Source organism: Rhipicephalus microplus, chromosome 2 (genome assembly GCF_043290135.1).
Source record: "Rhipicephalus microplus isolate Deutch F79 chromosome 2, USDA_Rmic, whole genome shotgun sequence".
NCBI classification, from domain to species: Eukaryota; Metazoa; Arthropoda; class Arachnida; order Ixodida; family Ixodidae; genus Rhipicephalus; species Rhipicephalus microplus.
In genome coordinates this window covers 133254777-133274630 of record NC_134701.1, presented here as the reverse complement: position 1 = coordinate 133274630, position 19854 = coordinate 133254777, and the positions used below count along the sequence as shown (strand labels likewise).

Below are 19854 nucleotides of genomic sequence, written 5' to 3'. Positions count from 1 at the left end.
TCAAGGGAAATATTGCCCAGTGATACGGGTTGAACGAGGCCTTTGGTCCACGTATGTGGACGTGGGTTCGAATCTCACTTCCGTCAATTTTTTTTTACATTACTACCAGCACAAATTCAGCGTCTTCTTTGGTGAGGCTGACATATCGTATCAGAATGGCCGAGTGGTCGAAGGCGCCAGACTTAAGGGAAACCTTGCTCAGTGATACGGGTTGAACGATGGTTCTGGTCCAGGTGTGTGGGCGTGAGCTGAAATCCCATTTCAGACAAACTCTTTTTTTTACTTTACTACCAGCGCAAAGTCAGTGTCTCCTTTTGCTGGGGCTGAAATATCGTGTCAGAATGGTCGAGTGGTCTAAGGCTCCAGACTTAAGGGAAACCTTGCCCAGTGATACGGGTTGAACGAGGCTTCTGGTCCACGTATGTGGGCGTGGGTTCGAATCCTAATCTGACAAACTTTTTTTTTACTTTACTACCAGAACAAAGTCAGTGTCTCCTTTTGCTGGGCTGAAATATTGTGTCAGAATGGCCAAGTGGTCGAAGGCGCCAGACTTAAGGTAAACCTTGCCCAGTGATACGAGTGTAACGAGGCTTCTGGTCCACGTATGTGTGCGTGGGTTCGAATCCCACTTCTGACAAACTTTTTTTACTTTACTACCAGCACGAAGTCAGTGTCTTCTTTTGCTGGGGCTGATATATCGTGTCAGAATAACCGAGTTGTCTAAGGCGCCAGACTCAAGGGAAACCTTGCCCAGTGATACGGGTTGAACAAGGCTTCCTGTCCACGTATGTGGGCGTGGGTTCGAATCCAACTTCTGACAAACTTTTTTTACTTTACTAACTGAACAATGTCAGTGTCTCCTTTTGCTGGGTTGATATGTCATGTCTGAATGGCCGAGTGGTCTAAGGCGCCAGACTCAAGAGAAACCTTGCTCAGTGATACGGGTTGAACGAGGCTTCTGGTCTAGGTGTGTGGGCGTGGGTTCAAATCCCACTTCAGACAAACTCTTTTTTACTTTACTACCAGCACGAAGTCAGTGTCTTCTTTTGCTGGGGCAGCTCTGTCGTGTCAGAATGGCCGAGTGGTCTAAGGCGCCAGACTCAAGGGAATCCTTGCCCAGTGATAGGGGTTGAACGAGGCTTCTGGTCTACGTATGTGGGCGTGGGTTCGAATCTCTCTTCCAACAAACTTTTTTTTACTTTACTAACAGAACAATGTCAGTGTCTCCTTTTGCTGGGTTGATATGTCGTGTCCGAATGGCCGAGTGGTCTAAGGCGCCAGACTCAAGAGAAACCTTGCTCAGTGATACGGGTTGAACGAGGCTTCTCGTCTAGGTGTGTGGGCGTGGGTTCAAATCCCACTTCAGACAAACTCTTATTTTACTTTACTACGAGCATAAAGTCAGTGCCATTTTTTGCTGGGGCTGATATATCGTATCAGAATGACCGAGTGGTCTAAGGCGCCAGACTCAAGGGAAACCTTACCCAGTGATACGAGTTGAATGAGGCTTCTGGTGCACGTGTGTGTGCGTGGGTTCGAATCCCTCTTCTGACAAACTTTTTTTACTTCACTAACAGAACAAAGTCAGCGTCTCCTTTTGCTGGGGCTGACATATCGGGTCAGAACGGCCGAGTGGTGTAAGGCGCCAGACTGAAGGGAAACCTTGCCCGGTGATGCGAGTTGAACGAGGTTTCTGGTCCACATATGTGTGCGTGGGTTCGAATCTCACTTCTGTCAATTTTTTTTATTTACTACCAGCACAAAGTCAGTGTCTCCATTTGCTGGGCTGAAATATTGTGTCAGAATGACCGAGTGGTCGAAGGTGCTAGACTCAAGGGAAACCTTGCCCAGTCATACGAGATAAACGAGGCTTCTGCTCCACGTATGTGTGCGTGGGTGCGAATCCCATTTCTGACAAACTTTTTTTAATTTACTACCAGAACAAAGTCAGTGTCTTCCTTTGCTTCAGCTTATACATCGTGTCAGAACGGCCGTGTTGTCTAAGGCACCAGACTTAAGGGAAACATTGCCCGGTGATACGGGTTAAACGAGGCCTTTGGTCCACGTATGTGGTCGTGGGTTCGAATCCCACTTCTGACAAACTTTTTTTACTTTACTACCAGCATAAAGTCAGTGTTTTTTTGCTGGGGCTGAAATATCGTGTCAGAATGGTCGAGTGGTCTAAGGCTCCAGACTCAAGGGAACCCTTGCCCAGTGATACGGGTTGAACGAGGCTTCTGGTCCACGTATGTGGGCGTGGGTTCGAATCCTACTCTGACAAACTTTTTTTCACTTTACTACCAGAACAAAGTCAGTGTCTCCTTTTGCTGGGCAGAAAAGTTGTGTCAGAATGGCCGTGTGGTCTAAGGCGCCAGACTGAAGGGAAACCTTGCCCGGTGATGCGAGTTGAACGAGGCTTCTGGTCCATGTGTGCTTGGGTTCGAATCCCACTTCTATCAATTTTTTTTAATTTACTACCAGCACAAAGTCAGTGTCTCCTTTTGCTGGGCTGAAATATTGTGTCAGAATGGCCGAGTGGTCGAAGGTGCTAGACTCAAGGGAAACCTTGCCCAGTCATTCGAGTTGAACGAGGCTTCTGGTCCACCTATGTGTGCGTGAGTTCGAATCCCACTTCTGACAAAATTTTTAAATCTACTACCAGAACAAAGTCAGTGTCTCCTTTTGCTGGGCTGAAATATCGTGTCAGAATGGCCGAGTGGTCCAAGGCGCCAGACTTAAGGGAAACCTTGCCCAGTGATACGGGTTGAACGAGGCCTCTGGTCTACGTATGTGGGCGCGGGTTGAAATCCCACTTCTGAGAAGCTCTTTTTTTTTACTTTACTACCAGCACAAAGTCAGTGTCTCCTTTTGCTGGGGCTAAAATATCGTGTCAGAATGGCCGAGTGGTCTAAGGCGCCAGACTCAAGGGAAACCTTGCCCAGTGATACGGGTTGAACGAGGCTTCTGGTCCACGTATGTGGGCGTGGGTTCGAATCCCACTTCAGACAAACTTTTTTTTACTTTACTACCAGCACGAAGTCAGTGTCTTCTTTTGCTGGGGCAGCTATGTCGTGTCAGAATGGCCGAGTGGTCTAAGGCGCCAGACTCAAGGGAATCCTTGCCCAGTGATAGGGGTTGAACGAGGCTTCTGGTCTACGTATGTGGGCGTGGGTTCGAATCTCTCTTCCAACAAACTTTTTTTTACTTCACTAACAGAACAAAGTCAGTGTCTCCTTTTGCTGGGGCTGAAATATCGTGTCAGAATGGTCGAGTGGTCTAAGGCTCCAGACTGAAGGAAAACCTTGCCCAGTGATACGGGTTGAACGAGGCTTCTGGTCCACGTATGTGGGCGTGGGTTCGAATCCTAATCTGACAAACTTTTTTTTACTTCACTACCAGAACAAAGTCAGTGTCTCCTTTTGCTGGGCTGAAATATTGTGTCAGAATGGCCGTGTGGTCGAAGGCGCCAGACTTAAGGTAAACCTTGCCCAGTGATACGAGTGTAACGAGGCTTCCGGTCCACGTATGTGTGCGTGGGTTCGAATCCCACTTCTGACAAACTTTTTTTACTTTACTACCAGCACGATGTCAGTGTCTTCTTTTGCTGGGGCTGATATATCGTGTCAGAATGGCCGAGTGGTCAAAGGCGCCAGACTCAAGGGAAACCTTGCCCAGTGATACGGGTTGAACGAGGCTTCAGGTCCCCGTATGTGGGCATGGGTTCAAATCCAACTTCTGACAAACTTTTTTTTACTTTACTAACAGAACAATGTCAGTGTCTCCTTTTGCTGGGTTGATACGTCGTGTCCGAATGGCCGAGTGGTCTAAGGCGCCAGACTCATGAGAAACCTTGCTCAGTGATACGGGTTGAACGAGGCTTCTGGTCTAGGTGTGTGGGCGTGGGTTCAAATCCCACTTCAGACAAACTCTTATTTTACTTTACTACGAGCATAAAGTCAGTGCCATCTTTTGGTGGGGCTGATATATCGTATCAGAATGGCCGAGTGGTCTAAGGCGCCAGACTCAAGGGAAACCTTGCCCAGTGATACGAGTTGAATGAGGCTTCTGGTGCATGTGTGTGTGCATGGGTTCGAATCCCACTTCTGTCAATATTTTTTTAATTTACTACCAGCACAAAGTCAGTGTCTCCTTTTGCTGGGCTGAAATTTGTGTCCGAATGGCCGAGTGGTCGAAGGTGCTAGACTCAGGGGAAACCTTGCCCAGTCATTCCAGTTGAACGAGGCTTCTGGTCCACCTATGTGTGCGTGAGTTCGAATCTCACTTCTGACAAAATTTTTAAATCTACTACCAGAACAAAGTCAGTGTCTCCTTTTGCTGGGCTGAAATATCGTGTCAGAATGGCCGAGTGGTCCAAGGCGCCAGACTTAAGGGAAACCTTGCCCAGTGATACGGGTTGAACGAGGCCTCTGGCCTACGTATGTGGGCGTGGGTTGAAATCCCACTTCTGAGAAGCTCTTTTTTTACTTTACTACCAGCACGAAGTCTGTGTCTTCTTTTGCTGGGGCAGCTATGTCGTGTCAGAATGGCCGAGTGGTCTAAGGCGCCAGACTCAAGGGAATCCTTTCCCAGTGATAGGGGTTGAACGAGGCTTCTGGTCTACGTATGTGGGCGTGGGTTCGAATCTCTCTTCCAACAAACTTTTTTTTTACTTCACTAACAGAACAAAGTCAGTGTCTCCTTTTGCTGGGGCTGAAATATCGTGTCAGAATGGCCGAGTGGTCTAGGGCGCCAGACTCAAGGGAAACCTTGCCCAGTGATACGGGTTGAACGAGGCTTCTGGTCCACGTATGTGGGCGTGGGTTCGAATCCCACTTCTGACAAACTTTTTTTTACTTTACTACCAGCACGAAGTCAGTGTCTTCTTTTGCTGGGGCAGCTATGTCGTGTCAGAATGGCCGAGTGGTCTAAGGCGCCAGACTCAAGGGAATCCTTGCCCAGTGATAGGGGTTGAACGAGGCTTCTGGTCTACGTATGTGGGCGTGGGTTCGAATCTCTCTTCCAACAAACTTTTTTTTTACTTCACTAACAGAACAAAGTCAGTGTCTCCTTTTGCTGGGGCTGAAATATCGTGTCAGAATGGTCGAGTGGTCTAAGGCTCCAGACTCAAGGAAAACCTTGCCCAGTGATACGGGTTGAACGAGGCTTCTGGTCCACGTATGTGTGCGTGGGTTCGAATCCCACTTCTGACAAAATTTTTTTAATCTACTACCAGAAGAAAGTCAGTGTCTCCTTTTGCTGGGCTGAAACATCGTGTCAGAATGGCCGAGTGGTCCAAGGCGCCAGACTCAAGGGAAACCGTGCCCAGTCATACGAGATAAACGAGGCTTCTGGTCCACGTATGTGTGCGTGGGTGCGAATCCCACTTCTGACAAACGTTTTTTACTTTACTACCAGAACAAAGTCAGTGTCTTCCTTTGCTTCAGCTTACATATCGTGTCAGAACGGCCGAGTTGTCTAAGGCACCACACTTAAGGGAAACATTGCCCGGTGATACGGGTTAAACGAGGCCTTTGGTCCACGTATGTGGACGTGGGTTCGAATCCCACTTCTGACAATCTTTTTTTTACTTTACTACCAGCATAAAGTCAGTGTTTTTTTTGCTGGAACTGAAATATCGTGTCAGAATGGTCGAGTGGTCTAAGGCTCCAGACTCAAGGGAAACCTTGCCCAGTGATACGAGTTGAACGAGGCTTCTGGTACACGTATGTGTGCGTGGGTTCGAATCATACTTCTGTCAATTTTTTTACTTTACTACCAGCACAGAGTCAGCGTCTTCTTTTGCTGGGCCGAAATATTGTGTCAGAATGGCCGAGTGGTCGAAGGCGCCAGACTTAAGGGAAACCTTGCCCAGTGATACGGGTTGAACGAGGCCTTTGGTCCACGTATGTGGACGTGGTTCGAATCCCACTTCTGACAATCTTTTTTTTACTTTACTACCAGCATAAAGTCAGTGTTTTTTTGCTGGGGCTGAAATACCGTGTCAGAATGGTCGAGTGGTCTAAGGCACCAGACTCAAGGGAAACCTTGCCCAGTGATACGGGTTGAACGGGGCTTCTGGTCTACGTATGTGGGCGTGGGTTAAAATCCCTCTTCTGAGAAGTTCTTTTTTTACTTTACTACCAGCACAAAGTCAGTGTCTTCTTTTGCTGGGGCTGAAATATCGTGTCAGAATGGTCGAGTGGTCTAAGGCTCCAGACTCAAGCGAAACCTTGCCCAGTGATACGGGTTGAACGAGGCATCTGGTCCACGTATGTGGGCGTGGGTTCGAATCATATTCTGACAAACTTTTTTTTACTTTACTACCAGAACAAAGTCAGTGTCTCCTTTTGCTGGGCAGAAAAATTGTGTCAGAATGGCCGTGTGGTCTAAGGCTCCACACTGAAGGGAAACCTTGCCCGGTGATGCGAGTTGAACGAGGCTTCTGGTCCATGTGTGCGTGAGTTCGAATCCCACTTCTGACAAAATTTTTAAATCTACTACCAGAACAAAGTCAGTGTCTCCTTTTGCTGGGCTGAAATATCGTGTCAGAATGGCCGAGTGGTCCAAGGCGCCAGACTTAAGGGAAACCTTGCCCAGTGATACGGGTTGAACGAGGCCTCTGGTCTACGTATGTGGGCGTGGGTTGAAATCCCACTTCTGAGAAGCTCTTTTTTTTACTTTACTACCAGCACAAAGTCAGTGTCTCCTTTTGCTGGGGCTAAAATATCGTGTCAGAATGGCCGAGTGGTCTAAGGCGCCAGACTCAAGGGAAACCTTGCCTAGTGATACGGGTTGAACGAGGCTTCTGGTCCACGTATGTGGGCGTGGGTTCGAATCCCACTTCTGACAAACTTTTTTTTACTTTACTACCAGCACGAAGTCAGTGTCTTCTTTTGCTGGGGCAGCTCTGTCGTGTCAGAATGGCCGAGTGGTCTAAGGCGCCAGACTCAAGGGAATCCTTGCCCAGTGATAGGGGTTGAACGAGGCTTCTGGTCTACGTATGTGGGCGTGGGTTCGAATCTCTCTTCCAACAAATTTTTTTTACTTCACTAACAGAACAAAGTCAGTGTCTCCTTTTGCTGGGGCTGAAATATCGTGTCAGAATGGTCGAGTGGTCTAAGGCTCCAGACTGAAGGAAAACCTTGCCCAGTGATACGGCTTGAACGAGGCTTCTGGTCCACGTATGTGGGCGTGGGTTCGAATCCTAATCTCACAAACTTTTTTTTACTTTACTACCAGAACAAAGTCAGTGTCTCCTTTTGCTGGGCTGAAATATTGTGTCAGAATGACCGTGTGGTCGAAGGCGCCAGACTTAAGGTAAACCTTGCCCAGTGATACGAGTGTAACGAGGCTTCTGGTCCACGTATGTGTGCGTGGGTTCGAATCCCACTTCTGACAAACTTTTTTTACTTTACTACCAGCACGATGTCAGTGTCTTCTTTTGCTGGGGCCGATATATCGTGTCAGAATGGCCGAGTGGTCAAAGGCGCCAGACTCAAGGGTAACCTTGCCCAGTGATACGGGTTGAACGAGGCTTCAGATCCACGTATGTGGGCATGGGTTCGAATCCAACTTCTGACAAACTTTTTTTTACTTTACTAACAGAACAATGTCAGTGTCTCCTTTTGCTGGGTTGATATGTCGTGTCCGAATGGCCGAGTGGTCTAAGGCGCCAGACTCAAGAGAAACCTTGCTCAGTGATACGGGTTGAACGAGGCTTCTGGTCTAGGTGTGTGGGCGTGGGTTCAAATCCCACTTCAGACAAACTCTTATTTTACTTTACTACGAGCATAAAGTCAGTGGCATCTTTTGCTGGGGCTGATATATCGTATCAGAATGGCCGAGTGGTCTAAGGCGCCAGACTCAAGGGAAACCTTGCCCAGTGATACGAGTTGAATGAGGCTTCTGGTGCATGTGTGTGTGCGTGGGTTCGAATGCCACTTCTGTCAATTTTTTTTAATTTACTACCAGCACAAAGTCAGTGTCTCCTTTTGCTGGGCTGAAATATTGTGTCCGAATGGCCGAGTGGTCGAAGGTGCTAGACTCAGGGGAAACCTTGCCCAGTCATTCCAGTTGAACGAGGCTTCTGGTCCACCTATGTGTGCGTGAGTTCGAATCCCACTTCTGACAAAATTTTTAAATCTACTACCAGAACAAAGTCAGTGTCTCCTTTTGCTGGGCTGAAATATCGTGTCAGAATGGCCGAGTGGTCCAAGGCACCAGACTTAAGGGAAAGCTTGCCCAGTGATACGGGTTGAACGAGGCCTCTGGTCTACGTATGTGGGCGTGGGTTGAAATCCCACTTCTGAGAAGCTTTTTTTACTTTACTACCAGCACGAAGTCAGTGTCTTCTTTTGCTGGGGCAGCTATGTCGTGTCAGAATGGCCGAGTGGTCTAAGGCGCCAGACTCAAGGGAATCCTTGCCCAGTGATAGGGGTTGAACGAGGCTTCTGGTCTACGTATGTGGGCGTGGGTTCGAATCTCTCTTCCAACAAACTTTTTTTTACTTCACTAACAGAACAAAGTCAGTGTCTCCTTTTGCTGGGGCTGAAATATCGTGTCAGAATGGCCGAGTGGTCTAAGGCGCCAGACTCAAGGGAAACCTTGCCCAGTGATACGAGTTGAACGAGGCTTCTGGTCCACGTATGTGGGCGTGGGTTCGAATCCCACTTCTGACAAACTTTTTTTACTTTACTACCAGCACGAAGTCAGTGTCTTCTTTTGCTGGGGCAGCTATGTCGTGTCAGAATGGCCGAGTGGTCCAAGGTGCCAGACTGAAAGGAAACCTTGCCCGGTGATGCGAGTTGAACGAGGCTTCTGTTCCACGTATGTGTGCGTGGGTTCGAATCTCACTTCGGACAAACTTTTTTTATTTTAGTACAAGAACAAAGCCAGTGTCTCCTTTGGTTAGGACTAAAATATCGTGGCAGAATGGCCGAGTGGTCGAAGGCGCCAGACTTAAGGGAAACCTTGCCCAGTGATACGGGTTGAATGAGGCTTCTGGTCCACGTATGTGTGCGTGGGTGCGAATCCTACTTCTGACAAACTTTTTTTTACTTTACTACCAGAACAAAGTCAGTGTCTTCTTTTCCTGCAGCTTATGTATCATGTCAGAACGGCCGAGTTGTCTGAGGCACCAGACTTAAGGGATACATTGCCCGTTGATACGGGTTAAACGAGGCCTTTGGTCCACGTATGTGGACGTGGGTTCGAATCTCACTTTCGTCAAATTTTTTACTTTACTACCAGCACAGAGTCAGCATCTTCTTTGGTGAGGCTGACATATCGTATCAGAATGGCCGAGTGGTCGAAGGCGCCAGATTTAAGGGAAACCTTGCTCAGTGATACGGGTTGAACGAGGATTCTGGTCCAGGTGTGTGGGCGTGGGTTCAAATCCCATTTCAGACAAACTCTTTTTTTTACTTTACTACGAACATAAAGTCAGTGTCATCTTTTGCTGGGGCTGATATATCATATCAGAATGGCCGAGTTGTCTAAGGCGCCAGACTCAAGGGAAACCTTGCCCAGTGATACGAGTTGAACGAGGCTTCTGGTACACGTATGTGTGCGTGGGTTTGAATCCCACTTCTGTCAATTTTTTTAACTTTACTACCAGCACAGAGTCAGCGTCTTCTTTTGCTTGGGCTGACATATCGTATCAGAATGGCCGCGTGGTCTAAGGCGCCAGACTCAAGGGAAACCTTGCCCAGTGATACGAGTTGAACGAGGCTTCAGGTCCACGTATGTGTGCGTGGGTTCGAATCCCACTTCTGACAATTTTTTTTACTTTACTACCAGAACAAAGTCAGTGTCTCCTTTTGCTGGGCAGAAATATCGTGTCAGAAAGGCCGAGTGGTCGAAGGCGCCAAACTTAAGGGAAACCTTGCCCAGTGATACGGTTTGAACGAGGCTTCTGGTCCACGTATGTGGGCGTGGGTTCGAATCCCACTTCTGACAAAATTTTTTATTCTACTACCAGAAGAAAGTCAGTGTCTCCTGTTGCTGGGCTGAAATATCGTGTCAGAATGGCCGAGTGGTCCAAGGCGCCACACTTAAGGGAAACCTTGCCCAGTGATACGAGTTGAATGAGGCTTCTCGTCTACGTATGTGGGCGTGGGCTGAAATCCCCCTTCTGAGAAGGTCTTTTTTTACTTTACTACCAGCACAAAGTCAGTGTCTTCTTTTGCTGTTGCTGAAATATCATGTCAAGATGGTCGAGTGGTCTAAGGCTCCAGATTCAAGGGAAATATTTCCCAGTGATACGGGTTGAACGAGGCCTTTGGTCCACGTATGTGGACATGGGTTCGAATCTCACTTCCGTCAATTTTTTTTACATTACTACCAGCACAAAGTCAGCGTCTTCTTTGGTGAGGCTGACATATCGTATCAGAATGGCCGAGTGGTCGAAGGCGCCAGACTTAAGGGAAACTTTGCTCAGTGATACGGGTTGAACGATGGTTCTGGTCCAGGTGTGTGGGCGTGAGCTGAAATCCCATTTCAGACAAACTCTTTTTTTTACTTTACTACCAGCGCAAAGTCAGTGTCTCCTTTTGCTGGGGCTAAAATATCGTGTCAGAATGGTCGAGTGGTCTAAGGCTCCAGACTTAAGGGAAACCTTGCCCAGTGATACGGGTTGAACGAGGCTTCTGGTCCACGTATGTGGGCGTGGGTTCGAATCCTAATCTGACAAACTTTTTTTACTTTACTACCAGAACAAAGTCAGTGTCTCCTTTTGCTGGGCTGAAATATTGTGTCAGAATGGCCAAGTGGTCGAAGGCGCCAGACTTAAGGTAAACCTTGCCCAGTGATACGAGTGTAACGAGGCTTCTGGTCCACGTATGTGTGCGTGGGTTCGAATCCCACTTCTGACAAACTTTTTTTACTTTACTACCAGCACGAAGTCAGTGTCTTCTTTTGCTGGGGCTGATATATCGTGTCAGAATAACCGAGTTGTCTAAGGCGCCAGACTCAAGGGAAACCTTGCCCAGTGATACGGGTTGAACAAGGCTTCCTGTCCACGTATGTGGGCGTGGGTTCGAATCCAACTTCTGACAAACTTTTTTTACTTTACTAACAGAACAATGTCAGTGTCTCCTTTTGCTGGGTTGATATGTCGTGTCTGAATGGCCGAGTGGTCTAAGGCGCCAGACTCAAGGGAAACCTTGCCCAGTGATACGGGTTGAACGAGGCTTCTGGTCCACGTATGTGGGCGTGGGTTCGAATCCCACTTCTGACAAACTTTTTTTTACTTTACTATCAGCACGAAGACAGTGTCTTCTTTTGCTGGGGCAGCTATGTCGTGTCAGAATGGCCGAGTGGTCTAAGGCGCCAGACTCAAGGGAATCCTTGCCCAGTGATAGGGGTTGAACGAGGCTTCTGGTCTACGTATGTGGGCGTGGGTTCGAATCTCTCTTCCAACAAACTTTTTTTTACTTCACTAACAGAACAAAGTCAGTGTCTCCTTTTGCTGGGGCTGAAATATCGTGTCAGAATGGTCGAGTGGTCTAAGGCTCCAGACTGAAGGAAAACCTTGCCCAGTGATACGGGTTGAACGAGGCTTCTGGTCCACGTATGTGGGCGTGGGTTCGAATCCTAATCTGACAAACTTTTTTTACTTTACTACCAGAACAAAGTCAGTGTCTCCTTTTGCTGGGCTGAAATATTGTGTCAGAATGGCCGTGTGGTCGAAGGCGCCAGACTTAAGGTAAACCTTGCCCAGTGATACGAGTGTAACGAGGCTTCTGGTCCACGTATGTGTGCGTTGGTTCGAATCCCACTTCTGACAAACTTTTTTTACTTTACTACCAGCACGATGTCAGTGTCTTCTTTTGCTGGGGCTGATATATCGTGTCAGAATGGCCGAGTGGTCAAAGGCGCCAGACTCAAGGGAAACCTTGCCCAGTGATACGGGTTGAACGAGGCTTCAGGTCCACGTATGTGGGCATGGGTTCAAATCCAACTTCTGACAAACTTTTTTTTACTTTACTAACAGAACAATGTCAGTGTCTCCTTTTGCTGGGTTGATATGTCGTGTCCGAATGGCCGAGTGGTCTAAGGCGCCAGACTCATGAGAAACCTTGCTCAGTGATACGGGTTGAACGAGGCTTCTGGTCTAGGTGTGTGGGCGTGGGTTCAAATCCCACTTCAGACAAACTCTTATTTTACTTTACTACGAGCATAAAGTCAGTGCCATCTTTTGGTGGGGCTGATATATCGTATCAGAATGGCCGAGTGGTCTAAGGCGCCAGACAGTGATACGAGTTGAATGAGGCTTCTGGTGCATGTGTGTGTGCGTGGGTTCGAATCCCACTTCTGTCAATTTTTTTTAATTTACTACCAGCACAAAGTCAGTGTCTCCTTTTGCTGGGCTGAAATTTGTGTCCGAATGGCCGAGTGGTCGAAGGTGCTAGACTCAGGGGAAACCTTGCCCAGTCATTCCAGTTGAACGAGGCTTCTGGTCCACCTATGTGTGCGTGAGTTCGAATCCCACTTCTGACAAAATTTTTAAATCTACTACCAGAACAAAGTCAGTGTCTCCTTTTGCTGGGCTGAAATATCGTGTCAGAATGGCCGAGTGGTCCAAGGCGCCAGACTTAAGGGAAACCTTGCCCAGTGATACGGGTTGAACGAGGCCTCTGGCCTACGTATGTGGGCGTGGGTTGAAATCCCACTTCTGAGAAGCTCTTTTTTTACTTTACTACCAGCACGAAGTCAGTGTCTTCTTTTGCTGGGGCAGCTATGTCGTGTCAGAATGGCCGAGTGGTCTAAGGCGCCAGTCTCAAGGGAATCCTTGCCCAGTGATAGGGGTTGAACGAGGCTTCTGGTCTACGTATGTGGGCGTGGGTTCGAATCTCTCTTCCAACAAACTTTTTTTTACTTCACTAACAGAACAAAGTCAGTGTCTCCTTTTGCTGGGGCTGGAATATCGTGTCAGAATGGCCGAGTGGTCTAGGGCGCCAGACTCAAGGGAAACCTTGCCCAGTGATACGGGTTGAACGAGGCTTCTGGTCCACGTATGTGGGCGTGGGTTCAAATTCCACTTCTGACAAACTTTTTTTTACTTTACTACCAGCACGAAGTCAGTGTCTTCTTTTGCTGGGGCAGCTATGTCGTGTCAGAATGGCCGAGTGGTCTAAGGCGCCAGACTCATGGGAATCCTTGCCCAGTGATAGGGGTTGAACGAGGCTTCTGGTCTACGTATGTGGGCGTGGGTTCGAATCTCTCTTCCAACAAACTTTTTTTTTACTTCACTAACAGAACAAAGTCAGTGTCTCCTTTTGCTGGGGCTGAAATATCGTGTCAGAATGGTCGAGTGGTCTAAGGCTCCAGACTCAAGGAAAACCTTGCCCAGTGATACGGGTCGAACGAGGCTTCTGGTCCACGTATGTGTGCGTGGGTTCGAATCCCACTTCTGACAAAATTTTTTTAATCTACTACCAGAAGAAAGTCAGTGTCTCCTTTTGCTGGGCTGAAACATCGTGTCAGAATGGCCGAGTGGTCCAAGGCGCCAGACTCAAGGGAAACCGTGCCCAGTCATACGAGATAAACGAGGCTTCTGGTCCACGTATGTGTGCGTGGGTGCGAATCCCACTTCTGACAAACGTTTTTTACTTTACTACCAGAACAAAGTCAGTGTCTTCCTTTGCTTCAGCTTATATATCGTGTCAGAACGGCCGAGTTGTCTAAGGCACCAGACTTAAGGGAAACATTGCCCGGTGATACGGGTTAAACGAGGCCTTTGGTCCACGTATGTGGACGTGGGTTCGAATCCCACTTCTGACAATCTTTTTTTTACTTTACTACCAGCATAAAGTCAGTGTTTTTTTTTGCTGGAACTGAAATATCGTGTCAGAATGGTCGAGTGGTCTAAGGCTCCAGACTCAAGGGAAACCTTGCCCAGTGATACGAGTTGAACGAGGCTTCTGGTACACGTATGTGTGCGTGGGTTCGAATCCCACTTCTGTCAATTTTTTTACTTTACTACCAGCACAGAGTCAGCGTCTTCTTTTGCTGGGCCGAAATATTGTGTCAGAATGGCCGAGTGGTCGAAGGCGCCAGACTTAAGGGAAACCTTGCCCAGTGATACGGGTTGAACGAGGCCTTTGGTCCACGTATGTGGACGTGGTTCGAATCCCACTTCTGACAATCTTTTTTTACTTTACTACCAGCATAAAGTCAGTGTTTTTTTGCTGGGGCTGAAATACCGTGTCAGAATGGTCGAGTGGTCTAAGGCACCAGACTCAAGGGAAACCTTGCCCAGTGATACGGGTTGAACGGGGCTTCTGGTCTACGTATGTGGGCGTGGGTTAAAATCCCTCTTCTGAGAAGTTCTTTTTTTACTTTACTACCAGCACAAAGTCAGTGTCTTCTTTTGCTGGGGCTGAAATATCGTGTCAGAATGGTCGAGTGGTCTAAGGCTCCAGACTCAAGCGAAACCTTGCCCAGTGATACGGGTTGAACGAGGCATCTGGTCCACGTATGTGGGCGTGGGTTCGAATCCTATTCTGACAAACTTTTTTTTACTTTACTACCAGAACAAAGTCAGTGTCTCCTTTTGCTGGGCAGAACAATTGTGTCAGAATGGCCGAGTGGTCTAAGGCTCCACACTGAAGGGAAACCTTGCCCGGTGATGCGAGTTGAACGAGGCTTCTGGTCCATGTGTGCGTGGGTTCGAATCTCACTTCTGTCAATTTTTTTAAATTTACTGCCAGCACAAAGTCAGTGTCTCCTTTTGCTGGGCTGAAATATTGTGTCAGAATGGCCGAGATGTCGAAGGTGCTAGACTCAAGGGAAACCTTGCCCAGTCATTCGAGTTGAACGAGGCTTCTGGTCCACCTATGTGTGCGTGAGTTCGAATCCCACCTCTGACAAAATTTTTTAATCTACTACCAGAAAAAAGTCAGTGTCTCCTTTTGCTGGGCTGAACTATCGTGTCAGAATGGCCGAGTGGTCCAAGGCGCCAGACTTAAAGGAAACCTTGCCCAGTGATACGGGTTGAACGAGGCTTCTGGTCCACGTATGTGGGCGTGGGTTCGAATCCCACTTCTGACAAACTTTTTTTACTTTACTAACAGAACAATGTCAGTGTCTCCTTTTGCTGGGTTGGTATGTCGTGTCCGAATGGCCGAGTGGTCTAAGGCGCCAGACTCAAGAGAAACCTTGCTCAGTGATACGGGTTGAATGAGGCTTCTGGACTAGGTGTGTGGGCGTGGGTTCAAATCCTACTTCAGACAAACTTTTTTTTACTTTACTACGAGCATAAAGTCAGTGTCATCTTTTGCTGGGGCTGATATATCGTATCAGAATGGCCGAGTGGTCTAAGGCGCCAGACTCAAGGGAAACCTTGCCCAGTGACACGAGTTGAACGAGGCTTCTGGTCCACGTATGTGTGCGTGGGTTCGAACCCCTCTTCTGACAAACTTTTTTTTACTTCACTAACAGAACAAAGTCAGCATCTCCTTTTGCTGGGGCTGACATATCCTATCAGAATGGCCGAGTGGTGTAAGGCACCAGACTGAAGGGAAACCTTGCCCGGTGATGCGAGTTGAACGAGGCCTCTGGTCCACGTATGTGTGCATGGGTTCGAATCTCACTTCTGTCAATTTTTTTTAATTTACTACCAGCACAAAGTCCGTGTCTCCTTTTGCTGGGATGAAATATTGTAACGGATATAACAACCTCACAAACGGGACGTCCTATTTACAAGGTTTAATAGGGGCGAACTTGTGCCCAAAGCCAAAAGAACTACACAGTAGCTGGGAGAAAGCAGCGAACGCTCGTCGTCCTCTTCTTCTCCTCTTTTCTTTGCCGCTGCTCGGTAGCAGCTCGTGCACAGGCTGGGCCGGCTCGTGCCTTCCGGCGGGCTTCATGAGTCGTAGCGATGCCGTCAGCGTTCCTCTTTTAACAACGTCTGCGTTGTACTGCGCCTTAGCAATTCCTCGTGGCATTATCCCCCCTCTCAAGCGGCATCGCCCCGATGCTTGCGATGAGGCTGTTCAGTATTTTTTTTTTTTTTTTTTTTTGTGTGTACAAGTTTGTAAAAATGAGGTTGCAGTACGTCAAGGGATTGGGGTGGCTAGGTTTGGAATCGGTCGTAGTACGGTTTCATCCGTACAATGTGTACACGCTCCGTGGGATTGCGTCGCCTCGAATGCAGGTGGCCTGCAGGCTTGACTTCGTAGACGAGGTCATTGTGTCGCTGTACGATCTCGTAGGGGCCAAAATACCGGGAAATGAGTTTTTCGGAGAGGCCTCGTCGTCGTACTGGAGTCCATATCCACACTTTGTCGCCAACGTCATATCGCGTGTCAAGTCTTCCTCGGTTGTAGCGGTCGGCATCGATGCGGTGTTGGTGGCGTATTCGGTATCTTGCTAACTGGCGGGCTTCTTCCGCTCTTTGTAGAAAGTCGTCAAGATCGGGGGGGTAGTCATCTTGGTCTATTGGTAACATAGCATCCAGTGTTGTGGTAACAGCACGACCGTAAACTAGTTCAAATGGGGTGATTTTGGTGGTCTCTTGCACAGCCGTATTGTAGGCGAAAGTGACGTATGGTAAAATTTCGTCCCACTTTTTGTGCTCGACATCCACATACATGGATATCATGTCCGCTAGAGTTCTGTTAAGGCGTTCGGTCAGGCCATTGCATTGAGGATGATATGCAGTGGTTTTCCTATGAACAGTGTGAGTCATGTTGAGCAGGCACTTCAAAAGTTGCGCCGTGAAAGCCGTTCCGCGATCGGTGATTACAACCGTTGGAGCGCCATGTCGCAGGACTATTTTGTGTACGAAGAATTGGGCCACTTCTGCTGCCGTTCCTCGTTCCAAAGAGTCTGTTTCGGCGTATCTAGTTAAATAATCAGTGGCCACAACGATCCATTTCTTGCCGAGTAAAGATGTCGGGAAGGGTCCAAGGAGGTCCATTCCAACTTGGCGGAAAGGCGCTTTCGGTGGATCTATAGGTTGTAGAAGGCCCGCTGGTTTAGAACTTGGTGTTTTTCGTCTTTGGCACTCGCGGCATGTTTTGACGTAGTGTTGCACTGAAGCTAGTAGCTTGGGCCAATAATAATGGAGACTGATCCTTGCAAGCGTTCGCGTCACACCCAAATGTCCAGATGTGGGCTCATCGTGACACGCTCGAAGTATTTCTTGTCGCATAGTTGCTGGAACGACAAGCAGGAACTTTTCGCGGTTGGGCTTGAAGTTTCTCTTGTAGAGAACGTTTCCTCGGAGGCAGAACGATGCGAGGCTTCGAGAAAATATACGGGGTACTTGTACGTCAATTCCTTGCAGGTGTTCGATAAGCGGGAGTAATTCTTTGTCTGTACGTTGGAGTTCGGCTATTTGAGTGGTCTCGACAATTCCTACGAACGGAAAGTCGTCTTCTTCTGATGGTGGTGTGTCTGTAGGAGCCCGTGACAAACAGTCGGCATCGGTATGTTTTTTGCCAGATCGGTATACCACGGTTATATCGTATTCTTGCAGTCTGAGGCTCCACCTTGCTAGTCGTCCGGATGGTTCCTTTATGTTCGCCAGCCAGCAAAGCGCATGGTGATCGCTGACTGCCTTGAATGGTCTACCATATAGGTACGGCCGAAATTTACTGATGGCCCAGATGACGGCAAGGCATTCTTTTTCCGTGGCCGAATAGTTTGTCTCTGCTTTTGTTAGAGTCCGACTGGCATAAGCTATCACTTTTTCTTCACCTTTCTGCCACTGTATTAGAACGCATCCAAGGCCGATGTTACTGGCATCTGTGTGTATTTCCGTGTCGGCTGTCTCATCAAAGTGAGAAAGAATCGGGGGGTTTTCTAACCTCTTTCTCAATTCGTTGAAGGCGCTTTGTTGCTCGTTTTGCCACTGGAAAGGCACATCTTCTTTCGTAAGTCTCGTTAAGGGTTCTGCGATCTTTGAAAAATTTCTCACAAATCGTCTATAGTACGCACATAGACCTAGAAATCTCCGTACTGACTTTTTGTCTGTTGGCACCGGAAACCTTGCGACGGCGGTCGTCTTATCAGGATCAGGGCGAACACCTTGGGCGCTGACGACATGCCCAAGAAAACGAAGCTCTTCGAAACCTAATCGGCACTTCTCTGGCTTGATTGTCAAATCTGCCGAACGGATTGCCTCTAACACTGACCGAAGGCGCTTGATGTGCTCCTCAAATGTAGCCGCGAAGATGACCACGTCGTCTAGGTACACTAGGCAACACTGCCACTTCAATCCGGAAAGCACAGTGTCCATCATGCGTTGGAACGTTGCCGGCGCACAACAGAGACCAAACGGGAGAGCCTTAAATTCGTAAAGTCCGTCCGGGGTAACAAAAGCAGTCTTTTCGCGATCACGTTCATCAACCTCGATTTGCCAGTATCCACTTTTCAGATCTAGTGATGAGAAGAACTTGGCACACCGAAGTCGATCTAACGTGTCGTCGATGCGTGGAAGGGGATATACATCCCGTTTAGTCACAGCATTCAGTTTCCTGTAGTCGACACAAAACCGTAGCGTGTTATCCTTCTTCTTGACAAGCACCACGGGAGATGACCACGGGCTGTTAGAAGGCTGGATAACATCATCTTCAAGCATTTCTCGTACCTGCTTCTTGATGACTTCCCTTTCCTTAGGGGAAACACGATACGGGTGCCGGCATACCGGCCTGGTTGTCTCGTCCGTTATGATCCTGTGTTTTTTAATGCTCGTGCGCCGTACCTTTGAACTGTTGGAGAAACAGCTGCCAAATTCCCGCACGAGGTCGTATAGCTGTTGACGTTGAATCTCTGAAAGATTAGGATTTACGTATATTGTGTCGCAGGCATCAGATGGAAGTTTCACATTCGGTGACGTCGTTTCAAGACTGCATATTTCTGTCACTTCACAGAACTCATGAAGAAACGCTATTGCCGTCCCTTTTGCGATGTGCTGGAATTCGTTACCGAAATTCGTCAAGAGGATGTCTGTGCACCCGTTTCGCAGCTGGATAATCCCTCGTGCCACACAAACGCCTCTTTTCAAGAAAACATCCACGTTGCTCTCCGCCACACCCTCGTAGTCGCTGAATGCATCATTATGCACGAGAACCATTATACTGCTCCGTGGCGGTACAGTCACATCATCGTCGACGACGCGCAGTGGAGTGGTACATCGTTCATCTGATCGTGCTACCTTTAAAGCTTGCTCCGTCGAAAAGGACACGCTCGACCTCTGTAAATTGATAATCGCACCATTAGCTTGTAGGAAATCCATTCCCAGTATCACTTCCCTCGAGCACACAGGTAGGACGACAAAGTCACCGACGTAAGTGAAGCCCCGTATCATGACCCTTGCGGTACATCGGCCGGAAGGGGTTATGAGGTGACCACCTGCAGTACGTACTTGAGGTCCACCCCATTCGGTCAGAACTTTCTTGAGTCGCTTCGCTAATTCGTAACTTATCACAGAATAATCCGCACCAGTATCGATCAAAGCATTGAGCTCTAGTCCGTCAATCACCAACGGCAAGTCTGAAGTAATTTTCTCTGTACTGCACTCCTTTACCTGGAAACAGTCGTCGTTATCAGGCTCGTACCGCAGTGGAGGATCTTCATATCCCAAGTCGCCAGCGGCCTCGCCTCCACAGGTCGCCCTCTTCAGTTTCCCGGATTTGGGCTAGGCGAACGCTGCCTAGACGTGCTTGGGAAGGGACGTGGGCTAGACGAGCGGTAGCGCATAGGGGATGGTGAGCGTGGTTGATGACGACGAGGCGGGTCAAATTCCCGACGTGAGCATAGGTATTCTTCAATCTCGGAAGGTCTTTCGCCGTTTCGCGGACACGGTGCATTGATGGCGAATCCCCTAAGACCAGCTTGACGATATCG

The 19854-nt window shown here is 48.3% G+C and overlaps 19 non-coding genes across 19 annotated transcripts; all 19 read left to right on the top strand.

Annotated features, from left to right (window-relative positions):
- The first annotated feature begins 518 nt into the window (after positions 1-518).
- Positions 519-637, top strand: TRNAL-UAA (transfer RNA leucine (anticodon UAA)). Its single transcript has 2 exons — positions 519-556; positions 592-637. It is a non-coding gene; the product is annotated as a tRNA-Leu (tRNA).
- Positions 638-883: 246 nt separating this feature from the next.
- On the top strand, positions 884-1002 carry TRNAL-CAA (transfer RNA leucine (anticodon CAA)). Its single transcript has 2 exons — positions 884-921; positions 957-1002. It is a non-coding gene; the product is annotated as a tRNA-Leu (tRNA).
- Positions 1003-1250: 248 nt separating this feature from the next.
- On the top strand, positions 1251-1369 carry TRNAL-CAA (transfer RNA leucine (anticodon CAA)). Its single transcript has 2 exons — positions 1251-1288; positions 1329-1369. It is a non-coding gene; the product is annotated as a tRNA-Leu (tRNA).
- Positions 1370-2889: 1520 nt separating this feature from the next.
- Positions 2890-3008, top strand: TRNAL-CAA (transfer RNA leucine (anticodon CAA)). The gene is made up of 2 exons: positions 2890-2927; positions 2963-3008. It is a non-coding gene; the product is annotated as a tRNA-Leu (tRNA).
- Positions 3009-4722: 1714 nt separating this feature from the next.
- Positions 4723-4841, top strand: TRNAL-CAA (transfer RNA leucine (anticodon CAA)). The gene is made up of 2 exons: positions 4723-4760; positions 4796-4841. It is a non-coding gene; the product is annotated as a tRNA-Leu (tRNA).
- Positions 4842-5091: 250 nt separating this feature from the next.
- Positions 5092-5210, top strand: TRNAL-CAA (transfer RNA leucine (anticodon CAA)). Its single transcript has 2 exons — positions 5092-5129; positions 5165-5210. It is a non-coding gene; the product is annotated as a tRNA-Leu (tRNA).
- A 63-nt stretch (positions 5211-5273) lies between these two features.
- TRNAL-CAA (transfer RNA leucine (anticodon CAA)) lies at positions 5274-5392 on the top strand. Its single transcript has 2 exons — positions 5274-5311; positions 5347-5392. It is a non-coding gene; the product is annotated as a tRNA-Leu (tRNA).
- Positions 5393-6730: 1338 nt separating this feature from the next.
- Positions 6731-6849, top strand: TRNAL-CAA (transfer RNA leucine (anticodon CAA)). Its single transcript has 2 exons — positions 6731-6768; positions 6804-6849. It is a non-coding gene; the product is annotated as a tRNA-Leu (tRNA).
- A 796-nt stretch (positions 6850-7645) lies between these two features.
- Positions 7646-7764, top strand: TRNAL-CAA (transfer RNA leucine (anticodon CAA)). Its single transcript has 2 exons — positions 7646-7683; positions 7719-7764. It is a non-coding gene; the product is annotated as a tRNA-Leu (tRNA).
- A 795-nt stretch (positions 7765-8559) lies between these two features.
- Positions 8560-8678, top strand: TRNAL-CAA (transfer RNA leucine (anticodon CAA)). The gene is made up of 2 exons: positions 8560-8597; positions 8633-8678. It is a non-coding gene; the product is annotated as a tRNA-Leu (tRNA).
- Positions 8679-9838: 1160 nt separating this feature from the next.
- TRNAL-UAA (transfer RNA leucine (anticodon UAA)) lies at positions 9839-9957 on the top strand. The gene is made up of 2 exons: positions 9839-9876; positions 9912-9957. It is a non-coding gene; the product is annotated as a tRNA-Leu (tRNA).
- Positions 9958-10752: 795 nt separating this feature from the next.
- TRNAL-UAA (transfer RNA leucine (anticodon UAA)) lies at positions 10753-10871 on the top strand. The gene is made up of 2 exons: positions 10753-10790; positions 10826-10871. It is a non-coding gene; the product is annotated as a tRNA-Leu (tRNA).
- A 246-nt stretch (positions 10872-11117) lies between these two features.
- TRNAL-CAA (transfer RNA leucine (anticodon CAA)) lies at positions 11118-11236 on the top strand. The gene is made up of 2 exons: positions 11118-11155; positions 11191-11236. It is a non-coding gene; the product is annotated as a tRNA-Leu (tRNA).
- Positions 11237-12929: 1693 nt separating this feature from the next.
- On the top strand, positions 12930-13048 carry TRNAL-CAA (transfer RNA leucine (anticodon CAA)). Its single transcript has 2 exons — positions 12930-12967; positions 13003-13048. It is a non-coding gene; the product is annotated as a tRNA-Leu (tRNA).
- Positions 13049-13298: 250 nt separating this feature from the next.
- TRNAL-CAA (transfer RNA leucine (anticodon CAA)) lies at positions 13299-13417 on the top strand. Its single transcript has 2 exons — positions 13299-13336; positions 13372-13417. It is a non-coding gene; the product is annotated as a tRNA-Leu (tRNA).
- A 63-nt stretch (positions 13418-13480) lies between these two features.
- TRNAL-CAA (transfer RNA leucine (anticodon CAA)) lies at positions 13481-13599 on the top strand. The gene is made up of 2 exons: positions 13481-13518; positions 13554-13599. It is a non-coding gene; the product is annotated as a tRNA-Leu (tRNA).
- Positions 13600-13847: 248 nt separating this feature from the next.
- TRNAL-CAA (transfer RNA leucine (anticodon CAA)) lies at positions 13848-13966 on the top strand. The gene is made up of 2 exons: positions 13848-13885; positions 13921-13966. It is a non-coding gene; the product is annotated as a tRNA-Leu (tRNA).
- A 966-nt stretch (positions 13967-14932) lies between these two features.
- Positions 14933-15051, top strand: TRNAL-UAA (transfer RNA leucine (anticodon UAA)). The gene is made up of 2 exons: positions 14933-14970; positions 15006-15051. It is a non-coding gene; the product is annotated as a tRNA-Leu (tRNA).
- Positions 15052-15114: 63 nt separating this feature from the next.
- On the top strand, positions 15115-15233 carry TRNAL-CAA (transfer RNA leucine (anticodon CAA)). Its single transcript has 2 exons — positions 15115-15152; positions 15188-15233. It is a non-coding gene; the product is annotated as a tRNA-Leu (tRNA).
- The last annotated feature ends 4621 nt before the right edge of the window (positions 15234-19854 follow it).